We start from the raw sequence: 19,547 nt of genomic DNA, 5'->3' as shown, positions 1-19,547 counted from the left end.
TACCAGGCTCTTGTTTCCAAGGTTACTTTTCAATTAGCATTCAGGGGCTTTACTGTACAGCGGACTCGAAATCAAACTGAGTAGACATTCCCTTAACTGGATCTCCATGGGCTGCCCCTTGCAGAGTAACTTATCTTTGCCTCTCTCTCCTCTTCTCTTTCTGTAGGATAGTACAGCACGTGACACCAGAGCTTTCTGCATTCTCATATGTGCCTGGCCACGAGTGCCAGCCACACCGACTGGAACCACAGCCTGACGCTAAGTCTTCAGGCATCCCAATAAAAAACAGATGGTCAGGGATGGGAAGGGAGTCAGGGACTGTGGAAAGTATAGTTCGGACCAGGCTCTGAGCATTTTCATTCATTCATTCATTCAACAGATCAACAGATATTAAAAAAAAATTTTTTTTTTTGAGACAAGATCGTGCTCTGTCACCCAGGCTGGAGTGCAATGGTCCGATCATAGCTCACTGCAGCCTTGAACTCCTGGGCTCAAGTAATCCTCCCACCTCAGCCTCCCAAGTAGCTGGGATTACAGGCATGCACCACCATGCCCAGCTAATCAATAGATATTTAATGCTTAATATATGACAGGCTCTATGCTAGGAGTTCCCAAACTTGTCTGAACATTAGAAGCATCTGGGGATCTGTTAAAAATCCCAAAGTCCAGGCCATGTTACAGAAATATTCCTTGGGGTAGGGTGGAGGGGGGGACACAGGCATCTGTATTTTTTGAAGCTCCCTAGGTGATTCCAATGTGCAGACAAGTTTGGGAACAACCACCCTTTCCTATGTGCTGACATTAATCTTAAATCATCAAAACATATTGCTAGGAGTGTATTGAAATCCCTCTTTAACAGAAAGTAAAGCAGGAAGTCAGAAAGGCTGTTTCAATTCCCCATTAAATGGCCAGTCAATGGTAAAGACATCCAATCACATATCTGCCTGATTCTAAAGCCTTCTTCAGGGAAATCCTTTATGCTATATTTAGATTTTTTTTTGGTTTTAAATAGTCATTAGTCAAATCAAAGAACCAGAGGTGCGGGCTACTTTCACACATATGCAGTGTTGCTCTCAAGCCTGTGGCTAGAATGCACATGACTAAAGTATTGGGAGGTGGTGCAATAATCTGGCTCTGTTTTTTTAAAATTTCAAAATATTAAGGGGCTCCAAATATTTTTGTTATGTGGATAGCTTTCATAATGCTTAAGTCAGTGTGCCCATCACCCGAATGGTGTTCATTATACCTGTTAGGTAGGTTTTTATCCCTTCCCTCTCCCCTGCCCCCTTCTTGATTTCCAATGACTTTTACTTCTCCCTGTGCCCATGTATTTCCATTGATAGGTCCAAATTATTAGAGAGCACATGTGGTGTCTGTTTTTCCATTCCTGAGACATTTCACTTGGTATAATGGTCTCCAGTTCCATCCAAATTGCTGCAAAAGACATTAATTCATTCCTTTTATTTTTGAGATGGAGTCTTGCTCTGTTGCCCTGGCTAGAGTGCAGTGGCATCATCATAGCTTGCTGTAATCTCCACCTCCTGGGCTCAAGCTATCCTCCTGCCTCAGTCTCCTGATTAGCTGGGACTATAGGTGGATGCCACCACATCCAGCTAATTTTTCTATTTTTTGTAGAAATGAGGTCTCACTCTTGCTCAGGCTGGTCTCGAACCTCTAAGCTCAAGCAATCCTCCTGCCTTGGCCTCCCAGAGTGCTAGGATTACAGGCATGAGCCACTGTGCCAGGCCAATTCATTCCTTTTTATGGCTGAGTAGTACTCCATGGTGTGTGTATATATACATATATTTATGTGTATATACATTTTGTTAATCCACTTATGAATTGATGGGTACTTAGGTTGATTCTACATCTTTGAGATTGTGAACTGTGCTGCTATAAACATTTGAGTGCTGGTGTCTTTCTGATAAAATGACTTCTTTTCCTTTGGGTAGATACTCAGCAGTGGGATTGCTGGATCAAATGGTAGGTCTACTTTTAGTTGAGGAATCTCCATACTGTTTTCCATAGAGATTGTGCTAATTTTCAGTCCCACCAACAGTGTATAAGCATTCCTTCCTCACTGCATCCACACCAGCAGATTGTTTTTTGAGTATTGTTTGTCTTTTGACTTTTTAATAATAGCCACCTCACCAGGGGTAAGGTGAAAATGTAGCAAAAACTCTTCTACACATCAGCCTAGGCAAAGAATTTATGACTAAGACCCCAAAGGCAATTACAGCAATAGCAAAAATAAATAAATGGGACTTGATTAAATTAAAAAACTTCTGCATAGCAAAGGAAATAGTCAACAGAACAAATATACAACCTACAGAATGGGAGAAAATATTTGCAAACTATACATCCAATAAAGGGCTAATATCCAGAATCTACAAAGAACTCAAATAAATCAGCAAGAATAAAACAAACAACCCCATTAAAAAGTGGGCAAAAGATATGAACAGAAGTTTTTCAAAAGAAGATAGACAAATGGCCAAGAAACATGAAAAAAATACTCAATGTCACTAATTATCAGGGAAATGCAAATTAAAATCACAGTGACTCAGTTTTACCTGTACTACTCCTCACTCCATCCTTCTAATGCCTTACAAACTGACTGAGCTCCTACAGTGACTCTGTAATCAGTCCTGATCCTATGGGGTTATAAGATGTCTTGGGCTTTGACACTAGGACCTCAGTATCAAGTCATCCTTGATGCTGGTTTGTTGTTTATTTTTTTAGGAGACAGAGTCTCACTCTCTCTCAGGCTGGAGTGCAGTATGTGATCATAGCTCACTGCAGCCTCAAACTCCCGGGCTCAATCCATCCTCTTTCCTCAGCACCCCAAGTAACTAGGCCTACAGACATGTGCCACTGTGCCTGGCTAATTTTTAAAATTTCTGTGGAGACAGGGTCTCACTATGTTGCCCAGGCTGGTCTCAAACTTCTGGCCTCAAGTGATGCCCCCACCTTGGCCTTCCAAAGTGCTAGGATTACAGATGTGAGCCACCATGTCCAGCCCCTAAATATTATCTTTCTACCTGCTTGACATCACTTGCAACTGTCTATTCCTTACCATCCCCATTACTATGCCATAGTTTAGATGCTAATCTTCTTACCCCTGGGACCTTACAACATTCTCCTCTGGGCTCTTCTGCTGGCCTTATGTAGCCATTATTTATATGTTATCTAAATATTATATAGTCATAGTACGGATGTCAAATAACAGACAACTTGTCATGGGCCTTGATGCTGGTTTTGTCATGACTCTGTGGCCTGGCTCTAGAAATTGGCCTCTTGCTTTGTTAAGTTTTCCTGAGTATCCACTGGTTTTAGTAATGAGCTACTTGTGCCCAGATCTATGCTCTGTCTAGTGCTCAAGTTGTTTTGGGATGGGGTTCTGACCCGTCTCCTGGGGACAAGAGATTAAAGGGCACTGCCCCTCAGTGTGATTTCCTTTCAAAGAAAGAATCTCATGGCGGCGGTAATGCGCGGGGTTGTCTAGACTGGATAGAAAGAGTGGGTGAGATCAGGGTCTGTAGCCTCGGTTGCCCAGCGAGTGATCCACTACTTCTCGTTCCCAGTGGGCAACTGTGGGGCAGCGGGGCTCAGAAGACGGGGGCACTGGCCAAAGGCAGATTGTGCACCCTGCACGGTTTGAGTTAGGTCAGTCTGGAGATGTGGAAGGACGGCCCCCGGAGGGACAAACTTGTCTGGGAGGTGCCAAGGACAAGGGCTGGGAAGAGCCTCTGAACTAACAGTACCTGCCCCAGGAACCCGAGAGGAATGTCATATGACAGGTTCTCTTCCCTACCATTTACCAGTGAAAGTCTTGAGAAACTACAGAGTTAGCCTGCACATGGCATTCATTCCTTCAAACACAGGCTCTGTACTCAGATCTGCACGTGCGGAATAAAAACAAAGGCCTTTAACAAGAGATGTCACTTACTTGGAAACTATCTGAATATTTTTGGTGCTTCTCAAAAGAAGGCTTTTCTTAACATTCTTTCACAGTGTGTTTTACCCTAACAATTAATTACTTTCATTTTATTTCTACGGTGTAGAATCATCCATCTAAAAGCTCAAGACCTAAAGGATTACAATGTTTTGTGACTTGCACAAGGTCACAAAGACAGGAAAGTGAAGTTGAGAACTGAATGGATGTATCCTGTGTTGGAACCTGAACAGAGAAAGACTTAACCTTAGTTAACTGCAATGACCACACAAATGCTTTTTTAAAAAACCACTTTGTTCTGGGGGATGGTCACGCTTAAAGCTCTGACTCAGGTGGGGCAAAGGCAATATATGTAACCTGAACATTTGTACCCCCATAATATGCTGAAATAAAAAAAATTAAAAAAAACCCACCCCACTTTGTTCTTAGCACATTCAGGGCATTAAAACAAACAAACAAACAAAAACCACTTTGTTATGTTGATGTAATGAGTCTCTTAAGTATCTAGAGCTCTAAACAACTGAAAAATACATTTTATTAAAGTTATTGTAACAATGGGTTACAACTTAAATAAAAGGAAAGCAGCACATTTATGATTTTAACTAGCCATATTCAGGGTGCAAAAGTTTACTCATGTGGCAAGAATACAGCATAAAACCTAAAAATGCGGCTTTTAATTTTGAGAGCAGATGTTTGAATTACATACTTTTTTTTCTTGGCACAAAGACTTTAAAAAAATTACTGTACTGCAAATCCCTTTCTCTAAGTTAATTTCAACTGCCCTGGGAACAGCTGCCTCTTCTGTTTTTAAGTATATGAACTGCAACTATAAAATAATGAAACCATTGTATGCAGCATGTGAAAAGTAATTTTTTGTAATTTTTGGTTGCATATATTAGATATATTAGGTCATTAAATATGAAATGTCCCATTTCAAATCAAAACTGTAGTTTATTGTATCTCAAATAAGAAGCAGTACAGTTAATCAAAGTATGCGCCTAAACTATGGACACAGTTTTGCCATCTTAAAGGTAGCTTGTTTATGCCAGCATCGAAGAAACCTGGAGATGAAATTGTGAAATGTGTTTTCCATAGCTTGTTGAGAATTGAATAGTTTTCTTTGCAAGAAGTGGTTTAATGCCTGGAGGAAGTAGTAGTCAGTTGGTGCAACACCTGGGGAATACAGTGGATGACAGAGAGTTTCCAAGTACAGCCTCTTTAGTTTGAGCAGCACTGTTTTAGGTGACATGTGGTCTTGCAAGAGGATTGGCCTGTCTCTGTTGACCAGTCTCGGCTGCTTAATTGCAAGCATCCTCATCATTTCATTCAATTGGTTGCAGTAGACATCCACTGTCATCGATTGACCAGGTTTCATGAAGCTGTAGCGGATAATACCAGCACTAGAGCACCAAACACACACCATTAGCTTTTTTTGATGAATATTCAGTTTTGAACTGTGTTTCTGCACTTCATCTTTATCCACCCATTGTGCCTAACGCTTGCAATTGTCAAAAAGAATCCATTTTCATCACACATAACAATACGGTATAGAAATGGTTCACCTTTATGTTGTAACAGCAAAGTAAGGCAAGCTTCGAGACGATTTCTCTTCTGAAGCTTGTTTAATTCATGTGGAACCCATCTATCCAGCTTCTTTACCTAGCCCATTTGTTCCAAATGGTCCAATATGGTTCGAATAATAACGTGAAACCTTGCTGTTAATTCACATGTGGGTTGAGATAGATTCATTTCCACTACAGCGTTTGGCTCATCATTATACACCTTGGTCTCAGGTCACCCACGTGGGTCATCTTCAAGATTAAAATCACCAGAACAGAACTTCTTAAACCATTGATGTACTGTGCGTTCATTAGCCACATCCTTCCCAAACACTTCATTGATATTTCGAGCTGCCTGCCCTGCATTGGCTCCACGATGGAACTCATATTCAAAAATAACATGAATTTTTGATGTATCCATGGTTTCATAAAAATTAGGTTATTAAGTATGAAATGTCTGATTTCATTTCAAGTATGAAATGTCTAATGTCCTTAAGTACTAAGTCTGATAGTTGATATTGCTGACATTTCTCTTTGACATTTCTTTTTTTTTTTGTGGTGAAGGTACATCCTCATTCTTTCAAATGCATGTTTGGCTGTGATTATCTTTCAATTTTTTTTTAGAGCAACTTTTATGAAACCATGGATAAGTCAAAAATTTGTGTTATTTTTGAATATGAGTGGACCATATGCTTTGTTGCTCAGGCTGGTCTCAAACTTCTGGCCTCAAGCAATCCTCCTGCCTTGGCCTCCCAAAGTGCTGGGATTACAGGCATGAATCACCACACTCAGGCAAAATTCGTTTTCATTAGATGTTATTTCTTGAGATCATTACTAGTCATTTTATTACTCTAGAATTTAGATTTCATTATGAATGGGAAATTACTTCCAGTTCTTAAATGAAATCTCCACATTGCCTTCTTGGTGGCAATTAACAACCCACTTTTATCTTCTTCTCCATACCACAAACACCACTGCCTTAATTATCCAGTTAATTCAAACAGAGTCTAAATTTGGATCTAATAATCTATAAAAATTGCTCTATTATTTCTGAGTTTATAGAAAGTAGGCCTAATTAGGGTACTTTTAGAAAGAGGTTTTATTTGTTTGTGAGAAAATTAAGCAAACAGTGAAATATATCTGCTTAAGTTAAAAAAAATAGCTACAATGAAAAGTTTAGCATTTACAATTTTCTGTCTCAGATCATTCAATTGTTTGGAAATTTTCAACTTTCACATTTTAAATTCAAAGAGTTTTCAAACACAACAATAAGTGTGGCAGATGATTTGGTCTAAATAGAATCTAATTCCTAATAGATGGATTGAAAATCAATTGAATGACTAGGGCTTATCTGTCCACTCAATAAACACGTGCCGAGTGCTGCCTTGCTGGGAATGTGGTTCAGGAGGAGGAAACTGGCATAAGTCCTGTTTTTTTAAGAAGCTCATAATCTAGTGGGGGTGGCACATGCACAAATAAGTAACTGCAGATGCGACTTGGTAAGCATTATGCATCACAGGAACAGGGGACGCTGGGGGCTGGAAGGAAAGAGTGAGCAGCTGTCCTTGGGAAAGTGGGGTCCGCGGCCAGAGGCTTCTGTGGTTCAGGCCTGGGTGATTTGTGGTGTCTTTATCCTAAGAGGAGGCATTGAGCTGGTTTAAGCATGAGAGAAATGTATGGAGGTAACATTGATCCCCAACTCCAAGAACACAGCAGGAAACCTATTAGTGTTTTTACCAATTTTTTATAAAGCAGAGACCAAGAAAGCCAAAATATCACATGACATCTCTTGGAACAGGTGGATTATCTTGCTCACAACGCAGCTTTTGCTAAGATGTTTCTTCTCTAAAACTAGCTTAGAGTAGTAATATTTTGAGCCACCCATCTTTAAGTATTTGTGGAGATTGTAGAGAAAGCCACAAAATGAGGTGGCTGACATGCAGTGGGGCTGTTCTTGGATTTTACCCCTCTCCCACCCTTCCTTTACTAACCTTTCCCACAACAGCCCTTCACGGACACACACTTACAGCTCCTTTCTGTTTCTCAGTCACGTTGTCCATCTCTGAACCATCCTGACCCATGAATCACCTTCCTTACCAGTAATGATCTCTGGGTAGCAGTGATAACTTACATGTGCCCAACTATGCACTTTAAAAGCAATTTAACACAAATCCACTTAAATCACAAGTACACTTACATCTTCGTGCTACAAATATAGAGACTAACAATGCTTTACAGCTTGACATTTTATAAAATGCTGTTTATTAATTTTTCCAAAGATAAAGAATCTCAAATGGTCTTGTACCATGTGGCACATAAAATATGAGAGTGATAAATCTTTCGTATACCATAATAGGAGGGAGTGATTAAAAGAAAGAACTATCACTTTCAGAATTAGACTAACCTTTTATACACATAAATCAGACGGTCTTCCTAGCAGCAAAAAAATATATCACAGAGTCATGATTTGCAGTTTGTTCATATTTTTTATGTCAAAATTAATTTCTTTCTATTTTCTGCAAGATGTATTTTGACCAATAACTTAGTGAAATTGATACAGATACGGATTTGATCAATAACTTAGGGAAATTGATACAGATTTCCAAATCTGTCAATTTCTACAAGACCTTGCAAATTTTACATTCATATTTATATCATACTTTCATTAGAAGACTGTAATAATCAAGAAAAAAGGTTGTACATAAACTAACAGATGGCCACCATGTACAAGGTTAAGTATAAGCCAAAATGAATTTATTACTTTTATCTCTATTCTCTTATTTTTATCACTTCTTAGAATTTTGAGACTTCTTCTTCCAGTGAAAACAAAGTTCCTGGGGGCCTTTCTAAGAAAACAGAATTGTTCATAGTACCACCATGAAGTTCACGTAATGTTTTAAGCATGTTTTTTTTTTTTTGAGACAGAGTCTCACTTTGTTGCCTGGGCTAGAGTGCCATGGTGTCAGCCTAGCTCACAGCAACCTCAAACTCCTGGGCTCAAGCAATCCTCCTGCCTAAGCCTCCCGAGTAGCTGTGACTATAGGCATGCGCCACCATGCCCGGCTAATTTTTTCTATATATATTTTTAGATGTCCAGATCATTTCTTTCTATTTTTAGTAGAGACAGGGTCTTGCTCTTGCTCAGGCTGGTCTCGAACTCCTGAGCTCAAACGATCCACCCGCCTCGGCCTCCCAGAGTGCTAGGATTACAGGTGTGAGCCACCGTGCCCAGCCTTAAGCATGTGTTTAATAATAATTTTTAAAAAGTCAATTTGGGGAATATTTCCTATTTCATCTATGGGAATCGAACAGTACTATAAATTTCATGTTCGCATAAAAGTACTGGTACTTATATGAGTCAAAATAAAAAGATGATCCCACAAGTACGAAGGAAACGTGGGGCCATTTTGATCAGTTTTCTTCAGAGGCAAAGCTCCAAACACCCTCATCCCCAAGACAGAAATACTTGGGAAAGGCCATTAAAAACCCAAATCTCATGGTTGTGTCAATGATTTCTGATGTTTTCACTCTTCCTCACTCCTCCCACCCTCCTGTGGACCCTGTATGTCATTCCTTTGATGACCTGGAAAGATCTAAGCTTTGGCAGCAGATGAACAAAAGACGGAACAAGAAACAAAGTTGCTTTGGAGATGTAATAACAGCTTTAGACCCAAAAACAGCCTGGGAGTAACATACACAGTCTATATTAACACGTGTAAACCAGTAACTTAGTGTTTCTATGCCTGTGGTTCTCTTGATTTATACCGATGTATAAATTGTGTATAAATTATACAGATGTTCCCCCCAAATGTATTTAATTACACCTAACCTACTGAACATCATAGCTTAGCCTGGCCTACCTTAAATGTGCCAGAAGACTTCCATTACACTACAGTTAGGCAAAATCACCTAACACAAAGCCTATTTTATATTAAAGTGTTGAATATCTCATGTAATTTATGGAATACTCTATTGAAAGTGATAAACAGAATGGTTGTGTGAGTACTGGAACCATCAATGTAGGTTGGGAACCGTTTGCATATTCAGATGTGGCCCCTCAAAACACACAGGTGGTGATTTCTGTCCTACATGCCCAATTTTTTATAAAGGAAGACCAAGTACTCAGAGCAGAGTCCAGAAGAATATACTGACCACAATCTAATGTGCTCAAGTGATCCAGATATTTTGCGTAAATTTTCCTGGTATGTAGCCTTAATTATTAGTTTGGCTTTGCTGCTGATATCTGGACCAAATCTGGAATTTCCAGATTGTCTTTTCTTCCTGTCTGCCAGCATGGGCAGCTTGAAAATACAATTTCTCCTTAAAAAAAAAAGAAAGATAAAATTAAATTTTCCATGGGAAAACTTTCCAGGGTTAAAGATAGCAGAGTATACCCATCAAAGAGACAAACTCTAGAGAGCAGACAGTTATATAAAGACCTAGAAGGACATGTGGCTTGAATTAGCTGGACAACCACTCCATTTGGCCAGAAGAGCCTAAGTCTGAATTACCAATGAATTCAAGTTTTTGTTTTTCTTTCAGATTTCTAGGGTCATAAAGAATCACTGTACTTTCTCAAATTATCCATACTTAGTAAATAGTAGAGGTGGGGGTTAAGGCAAAATAATAGCCATTAGGAAGATTACTTACATTTGGCTCTATATTGTATATGTATTTTAGAAAATTATTTGGGAAAAATATTTTTGATTAAAGAAAAAAAGCATTGCTTGAGGCCAGGAGTTTGAGACCAGCCTGGGCAATATAATGAGACTCTGTCTCCAATAAAAAAATTAGCCAGGTATGGTGGTGCATGCCTCCAGTCCCAGCTACTGAGGAGGCTGAGGCAGGAGGGTAGCTTGAGCTCAGGAGTTCGAGGCTGCAGCAAGCTATGACTGTGCCACTGCACTCCTGCCTGGGTGGCAGAATGAGACCCCATCTCTAAAAACAAAAAACAAAAAAATAACCCCAATACCCCAGAAGCATCAACATGTCCTGAGCTTTCTAGCTGAGGCACAGCAAAACAGAGTAAGCATTGTCTCAATTTCAGTTCCAAAATTCACAGGAAGGGCTACGTGGTGCTTAGACCTAGGGAAGGGGCTGTGATTAGGTTAGTTTGTATCAAGGTTACAGCCTGGACCACGAAACTGTGGCCAGGGCTTGCCTGTGTATTCTATTTTACGAAGAGTTTGTTTTACCTTTAGAAGATAATCTGCCCCTTCCCCACTTCTCGCTTCTTAAGAAAAGCGTTTTTTTACCTAATCTCATATTAGCTGAGTTTATAACAACTGAGGATGAGAGGCAGCAGTCGGTGACAAGAGACAAGAGCAGAGGAGGCACTGGTGACCAGTGGTCATTCCCATAATAAAATGCATTGTCCATTCCCATTCCCATCATTGGACAGAAGAAGTTAAGACATATTTCTTTACATGCCTCTTGAACAATGGACATGATCTGTAGTTAATGAAATAGCACTTTGGAAATTTCATTGTAAAGAAATGCGATTGCCAGTCAACATTTTCAAAATAGCCGATATGGATGAACACCGCCTGTTTCCAAGGCCTTGTACCAGTCAGATTCCAGGCTGTGTTAGAAACAGACCCTGCTTTCAATGAGCTTACAGCTGAGGAGGAGAGAGAAGACACTTCAGTGTTCTCAGACGTGACAGGCACTTGGCTCTTGGTCTTTGGGTCCTTGCTCAATTTACTATCTGGAAAACTCTTACATAGACTTCAAACCTCAACTCAAATGTGTCTCTCTCTTCTTTTGTAGCTTTTCTGGAACTCTCCTAGGAGGAAATTCCCTGTTTCTCTATTACAAGAATCCATTAGGACAATCATCATGACACTTCACACTATAGTGTCATTATTTGTCTGTGAATTCAGGTTTGGTCATCTCCGAGCCCAAGCTGTGATGAGCCACTCGTCATTCATCTTAATGTCACCAGGAATGTGGCGCAGTGCCTGAAACACGGTAGATGCTAAGAAAGTGCTAAGCATCATAAAAGTGGTAGAGATTTTAAGAAGCGCTGTGAAGCTTCTAGGACGAAAAGGCTAACTTCCAGCGTGGGGTAGGCATGGTGATAAACAGATCAGAGAAGATTCTTGAGCAAAGACCGTTTATATAGACCTTGAAGGATGGATAGGATTTGACACAAGGAAGCAAGAGGAAGAGGATTCTAGGAAGATTCTAGGACATGAGTGGAACTGCTAACACTCACAGAGGAACTTAACAGATCCACATTAGTATCGTCTTTCAAAGCACGACCTTCTGATGCTAGAAGTTTAACAAAACTACCACTACTCAAACTGTCTTTTAGGATTGCCTTCAGATTCACTTACAAAAACATACACACCAAAGAACCACTCATGCCTTTATACTCTGCTCCTTTGGAACTGAAAAGAGTATTATTCGAATCGCTCTCTCTCCAAAGAAGGTCTCAATGGATTTTGGCCATTTGAAAAAATAAAATTGACTTTGAAAGAAGGATGATTTGCCACTCAAAAGGCTGGGCCAGAGAGAGGGGGCAAGTCACTCAGCTGTGGCAGTGCCCACGGGGAGGCCCAGTCTCAGGAAATGGAAGAGACCAGGAGTGAAGGCTGGAAGGCTGGACCCAGAGGTGTGGCATCTCAGCCATGAACAAGAGCCCAGGGGTGTCCCCGCCTACCTGAGTAGCCCCAGCTCTGCCCTGGGGAGCTCCTCTACCTGTTCCCCCAAACCACAATCTCCTGATGTCCCAGAGAAGGGTTGGAGGACGAAATGGGCAACAGGACACCCTCAGCTACACCACTGCCTCCAACACTACAAAGCAAGGAATTTTAAATGAACACATCTCCCCAGGGTGGTTGTTTAAATAAATAAGGAATGTGTTAGCCCTCAGGTTTAAAGAGTTTGAGTTCTTGGTTATGAAAAAGTTCTAGGAAATAAAATAATCTTGATCATTAAAGTAGGCACTTTTAAAAGCTACTACCAATTTTGATTTACGGAGATTTAAATGCTTTAAAAATATTTATACATGCTTATCAACTAACACTAAAACTCAAAGGTATTTATGAAATAACAGAAACAGTTCTAAATATAAAACATCTACTTAGAGCTTTGCAGCACACTCTTACCCATTGTGTATGAAATTATAGGTATTTGTCTTCAACCTAAACTTAACTCTACCAAAGGTACAGTACAGATTAAAATAAAATCCACAAATAATCCACCAAATTCAAAAGGCAGAAATTGAAGCCATAAGTAATAATTAGACAAATGGGTCCATAAATAATGAAGAGGTCATTACAAGAAAACTTCTCACTCCTTAATGCTATAAAACTGCATCTACCTCTAACCCTCCAGAAACTGTTCTCTGAAGGTCACTAGAAACATGGTGATCATGGGTGATTTTTCCAATTCTTATTCCCCCTAGGTTACCATGGTTGGTATCAGGGGCCAACTTGTCTTTCTTACAGCTGTGAGACCCCCAGTTCTTCTCCTTCTTCTCCTCGCTCTCTCTTCATCTCCTTGATGTAATTTACCCCAGTCTCTCAATGGTGTCCCCCAACGTTTTATCCTTGCCCTTACTGTCTTTTTTCTACCATCCCATCTATTTAACTGTCATCTCTAGGCACTCGACTCCCAGCATGTCCCCCTGGGTTTACGCCTCCAGCGAACCCCAGCCCTGAACCTCTGCCGGCTCCATCTCCCACCTCAAACACAGCACAGTCAAACCCCCTGTGAAGATTTTTCTCCCTCCTCCTTGTGATTTCACTATTTTTATTGATGTTACCATGATCCTCCCAAACTTCCACACTGGAGACTTTGTGTTAAGATTTGATGTCTCTCTCTCTCTCCTTGTCCTCCAATAAGGAGGCCACTCCATCTCTTTCTTTGCATTGCCATTGTCACACACTAGGTCCCATCCTAATTACCTCCACCCCTCACCATCTACTAAAGTCTCCCAACATGTATAAGGGCCTCTAATCTCTTCCCTTTTCCATCGATCTTACACAATTCCTAAATCATTATTCGTAGTGTGTAACTTTTTGCTTAAAAACCTATAGTGAAGGAAACAACCCCACACACCACATATGGCCCCATCTTCTTAGCATGACGCATGATGACTCCACCATCTGGCCCCGACCTGCCTTCCTGGCCTCACCTCTTGCCACATTCAGGCTCTGCAAAACCACCAGCCTTTCTTTCTTTCAGTACTTTGTTCAAGTCCTTTGTGCACATACTGAATTCTCTGCTAAGATTTACCCTTCTCTTAACTGTCTTCCTAGAGAACTCCTACACATCCTTCAAGACCCAAATCCAATGTTAGCCCCTTTGTGGCCCTGCCTGCCTTCTCAGGAGTCTAATTTGCAAGGCTTATTTTCCAACATAGCTTTGTATTGCTGTTATTTATTTATGTATCACAGTAAGAACCCTGCTGCTTGATGGCAGAAACTTTAGCTTAAATATCACGCCTGATGTGTGTTTGGTACATAGTAGGTAGCCAATAAATGGTTATTAAGTAAGTGAATTACTAAATAAATGAACCAGTAAAAATGAATGATCTCTCTATAATAACTCCTTTAGTCCAACTTAAATAAACTAGAGCAGTGCTTTTCAAACTTTAATGTGCATGTAAATTGCCTGAGTAATCTTGTTAAAATGTAAGTTCTGATTCGGGACGGCTGGGGCCTGAGATTCTGCATTTCTGGCAAGTGCCCAGGTTGCCATTGGCCCCAGAATCACACTGCACTACAGGATGGGCCGTTTCTTCTTTGCTTTCTTGGTCTACGCAAGCATCCTGCTTTTCATGCTGGTGTCTAGCATGCCATTCTCAGTGTTCCATCATGGCACATTGTTTATAGATTCTTTAGTTAGAAGGTGAGTTGCAGTGCACAGGAATTGTGATCACATTGTCCTATATCCATCTTTGTATCCTCAGCACCCTGTCCAGAATTCAGTGCATAGTAGGCGCTTAAGCAATGTTGATTTAATTATGTGGTCTCTTCCGGGCTGAACTCACAACCATTTCCAACCCATCTTTATTACCTGCACATTTGGGGCTCCTTTGTTAGTTGATGGCACTTCTAACCCCTCCCTGAGCAGTGTGGTGGATTTCTTTTAAAGAATGAAAGTCACTGGCTACCCAAAGCCCCAAAAGGGAACTAGAAACTTAAGTGCAATTAGCTAAACAGAAGGCAGCTACGGTCATGTACTCTGGCGAGTGCACTGCTCTAGGGAAAGATCCACAGAGGAGATCCGTGAGCTTTGTGACTGTGTTAACCAACGCACCATCTGAGGCTTTGCCCATTCACTTTGATTAGTAAACCCAAGGTGTGGGTTTGGTACAAGTTCTAAGTGAAAATTTAGATATAAAAGGTTAAGAAGAGCTTTCTCTTGTAAATAGCAAGAGGAAGCCAGAGAGGCCAGAAGCCTTGAAAACTTACAGTACTTACATATTTAATGACGTGCTACAAAGTCTACATTATTTATAATAAGTCAGGATACCCTCTGGCTGAGTTTTAATTTGATCAAAAGTAAACTGTTAAACTTTCATTTGTTATTAATAACAGACATTTGGCCTTTACATTGAGAAACAGGAGGAAAAGAATTATCTACCTGGAGGAACAGGAGTGATCCTAAAGTGTCTTGCTTTGGGAAAAACGAAATTCCACCTTGTCTATAATTTTAACCACCCTCAACTACTTGTATTTTCCTGAAGGTGCAGGGGAGGTCAGGATGGATGACAATTAGTGTATAGGACATACTTTTAAAACTCCCATTATCAACATTAAGATATACATCACCATTACATAAGACATTATGTACATTCATCCATGTGTCATTTTATTCTAGTGCACAAAATACTTATACCCTATCTGTTCCCAAAGCTAAAGTAATTCAGAAATACATGAAAGGACAGAAATCTGTCAACAAGTTTAACACCGTGAAGTTAATGAAATAATCATATTTATTCTATTCATGGAATTCCTTTCATGACCTTTTGCCGGCCAGATCCACACAGAACAGAATAGTAGTTTGCATGTTGATCTGGACAATTCATTGGAAAAATAATCAATTATTTCAGTAATTATAAGTGTAAAGTCTAGATCATAGTCTTATCTGATTTGGAGGAACTGCCAACAAATATTACAGATCTGACCAATTGCAAGGGATGATGCATAATTGTGTCGCTACTAGGCTTGTGCCAGAAAGTCAGTGTATTCAACAAAGTGCATTTGAAACTTAGCACTGAGGGAAAAGCATAAATTAATATGAAAAAGAGTTCCCAGGAATGAAACTAACTGAAAACTCCAAGTAGTTTCTGGTGTACAGTCCTTCTAGTTTTCAGCTGCCTCCATGTTGAAGAAAAGCTCATAGAAATGACAAGATTGCATTTGCCACAGTAAACGTAACAAGAAATTCCAGACAGATTACTCCCCAGCTGCTTCTGCTCCCCAAATGCACCCCACCCCACCCAGCACACTTGCGCACCACACACACACACACACACACACACACACTCTCACTCTCTTCCAATCACTGTCCTGAAAAAGCACTGGCCTCAAAGTTTTACATTTCGCAGGGACAACTGAATGGGGACAGCAGTTGCCTGGCACAGCTGCAGTCTGCAGGCAAAGGTTACGAGGTGGGCGCAGAGAAATTCAGCTCCAGCTGTTACCTCCGGAGAATGATTATTTCTTAAAGCCATGCACCCGTGGAAACTCAGGGTCTCAGGCAGCATGCTGTTGGTCACTAAAAACCCCACAGAGTGCAAATCTCAAAATCTGATTTGAAAATAGAAGAGAACTACAATTACTCACAATACTTGAGAAGTTAAGTTGCCATAATTTTTCGTGGTGCAGGTAGGAGTATTGTAATCCACTGTGTCCATTTAGGTGGAATGCTTTTTTTTTTAAAAACCTCTGAATACTGTGGTATCCATGAACAGCAACACCACATCTTCCTGCATTCTGCCTTGATCCTTATCATTTTATAAACACATAGCTTTTACATAGTTGTGATCCGTGGGCAAATAAATAAAAAGATCTTGTTTATTTTTTCTTTCCAGAGGCCATTTGATCAGATAATTCTAATATCCCTTTTCCTCTTCTTTGCAAGAATGCCTGATTCTGGCTATAATTGTTTATCATTCGTTTTACTAGTATGTTGACAGACCACAGTAAGGGAGGAGAAATTTGTCTGATTGACGCTATGGATTATGCCCTGGAATCTTTTAAAATAGTTTTTAATAATTTAAAAGAGAAATTTAATTTTTAAATTCAAAAATATAATTTTTATATTAATAATATATTTTTTAACAGCTTTCCCCCCAAGCTGTAGATGAAGAGAACAAAAATATCAAGAAATATGTTTCTGTGCACACGTCTTAAAGGTTGTCAAAAGACTTTGTAGATATGTTATTTCTGAGTCAACATTTTCTTATAATCATATACCACTTTTAATATCTGACCAAAATTTTATCACTTCACTTCTGTATTCAAGAAGTAAAGGAGGTGCTCTCCTTTTACCATTCTGAATAGAATTTTCCCATGGAGTATTATGTACTCAATAAATAATTTAGCCATCATTATTATTACAGAAATGTGTGCTCTATGGATCATTTATGTTTTGTATAACACTTTTTTTTTTTTTTTGAGATGGAGTCTTGCTCTGCCACCCAGGCTGGAGTACAGTGTCATGATCATAGCTCACTGCAGCCTTGAACTCCTGGGCTCAATTGATCCTTCTGCCTCAGTCTCCCTCCCAAGTAGCTGGGACGACAGGTGCCACTATGTGCAGCTATTTTTTAAATTTTTTGTAGAGATGGGGTCTCACTCTATATGGCCCAAGCTGGTCTCGAACTCCTGGCCTCAAGTGATCCTTCCGTCTTGGCCTTCCAGAGTGCTGGGATTATAGGCTACGAGCCACCATTCCTGGCCAACACTTATGTTTTAGAACATATTTTTCAAAATGTAAGATGTGACATGTTAGTGGGTCATAAAATCTACTTATTGAATCTCAGCCAGAATTTTATAAAAATGATGTAAAATAAAAAGAACATATCACAATGCATTGTGCATAGTAAGAGAAAGTATTGTTTTGTGAAACTTGTTTTAGTACTACAGATGTGGGGTATGTGTGCATGTGTGTGTAAAATGTATTTCCTTCTATTGTCTTAAAAAGCTTGAAAGTCATTGTTACAAAGCATATATTTATACTGAACGTAATGAAATAAGTGTTCACTTTACAACAAATGAAAACCACATTTTTTTCTATAATTAATAATCAATTCTCTTTTCTATTCATAAACACAATTACTCAGCTTTGTACATTGCATTGAAGGTCTTCAAACCATTTAAAAGTAATTTTATACTCAGTTTCCATGGGCACCATTAGAGAACTAATAAACTAGCATTTGTTGACATTATTTTTCACAAATGGATTCTCATTCCTCTCATATTTATCTACCATGAAATAATAATAGATCCAAGGACTCTTGATTTTCATTTTACTGTTCTCTAATGATGACCTATCTCCATGGCAAAGATGTGACAATTCTCCTCTATGACACATTGATGTATAACAAAACAGTGTCTTATTGGAAATGGATGAAAAATAATTCCAATTAGTCTACATAAACATCTCCCCATATCCATACACACACCTCATTATTAAAACCTTTCACATGTGTATGAACTCTCTTCTCAAAAGTCATAAAATTATGGGCAGATGACAAATAAATCAACTTAGTTGTATCTTGCACTGTGCATTTCAGTGCTATGGAAAAAATAGGCAGAGCAGAAAACAAAAAGAAACATCAGTCTTGAGAGGCCAATGTTAACATTTGTACAAATGTTGGGGTACAGATGGAGACGTCCCACAGTCCCTTGAAAAAGCCCAAACTCTGCCTTAGCTTTAAGCCTACTGTACTGACATCAACAGCCAGAACTGAGGATGGCTTGGGTGCTGGACGGGCTACAGCTAAAGGACAGTGACAGTTCCACCTTTGAACAGAGTTCACAAACATGCCACTTCATTAAAGGTAACATTCATTTCTGATGGAAAGGAGTTTCCCTGGGAAGCAAGTGCAGAGACCCAAAAGGGCAAGGAAGACTCTGAGCGCCTCCTTACTCAGGATTTAGTTCACACCACTTACTGAGGACCTACTGAGTGCCAGGCACTATGCTGGGAGCTGGAGACAGAGATGAGTCTCCAATCAAGTGGGACAGCCCCAAAAGCACACAGTAAATTACAATTCCATATGCTAAGGGCTACAACTGAGGTACACCCAAGATACAAACCGGGCATAGAGGAGAAGCCACCCAACCCAGATGGCGAGCTGAGGGACATCAGCGGAGGTTTCTTAAAGAGGGGATGTTTGAGCAGAGTCGTGGAGAAGAGGCAGGGCTGTTCCCCCTGGGAACACCATTCTACAGCATGGTATAGGTTCAGGACTTTGCAATAAAGGTCAAACGACTTGAGTTTGGCAAATTTTAAAACAACATCAATTTCACTGGGTTCAACCTAAGCATTGCATGTGTTCAGGAGACCACAGGTAGCATGGGATTGCCGGGACACACGGGGAGACGTGGGAAGATGGGACAAAGTTGAAGGAAGCAGCCGCGGTCAGATCCACGCCTCGTGGGAATGCAAGTGGGAACAGACACGGGCTGGGATTTTATCCACCTCTAAGACACCACTCAAAGTGCTAGGATTGCCTAGGCATTCAAAACTATTATTCAAATACACTTTAGACCATCAAAAGAGAAATTAAGAACATTTAAAAAGACATTTTATTCATAATTCCATCTCCTTAAAATTACACCTATTTTCAAGCCTTCCTGTCCCCTTCAATTCCTCTCACGCCATTTCTTAACATATACGCCTTCTTGGTACTCATAAATTTTTTTGTTTGACTTTTATCACTCAACATTAATTCGTAAACTGTTTTAATGGCTACGGAGTTCTTACCACAGGCAACCATTCTCTTCCTGTAGGTCATGTAGGCAGTTCCAGATTTTACTGTGACAAATGACATCTCCATAGACAGCTTC

At 40.0% G+C, this 19,547-nt stretch overlaps 1 protein-coding gene across 1 annotated transcript in view; it reads right to left on the bottom strand.

Moving 5' to 3' along the window:
* Positions 1-19,547, bottom strand: part of CAP2 (cyclase associated actin cytoskeleton regulatory protein 2) — a 124,841-nt gene that overhangs the window by 15,535 nt on the left and 89,759 nt on the right. The gene's annotated exons all lie outside the window — the stretch shown is intronic.

Source organism: Lemur catta, chromosome 5 (assembly GCF_020740605.2).
Source record: "Lemur catta isolate mLemCat1 chromosome 5, mLemCat1.pri, whole genome shotgun sequence".
Taxonomy (NCBI): domain Eukaryota; kingdom Metazoa; phylum Chordata; class Mammalia; order Primates; family Lemuridae; genus Lemur; species Lemur catta.
The sequence above is the reverse complement of the archived record's forward strand: the minus strand, read 5'-3'. Positions and strand labels throughout refer to the sequence as shown.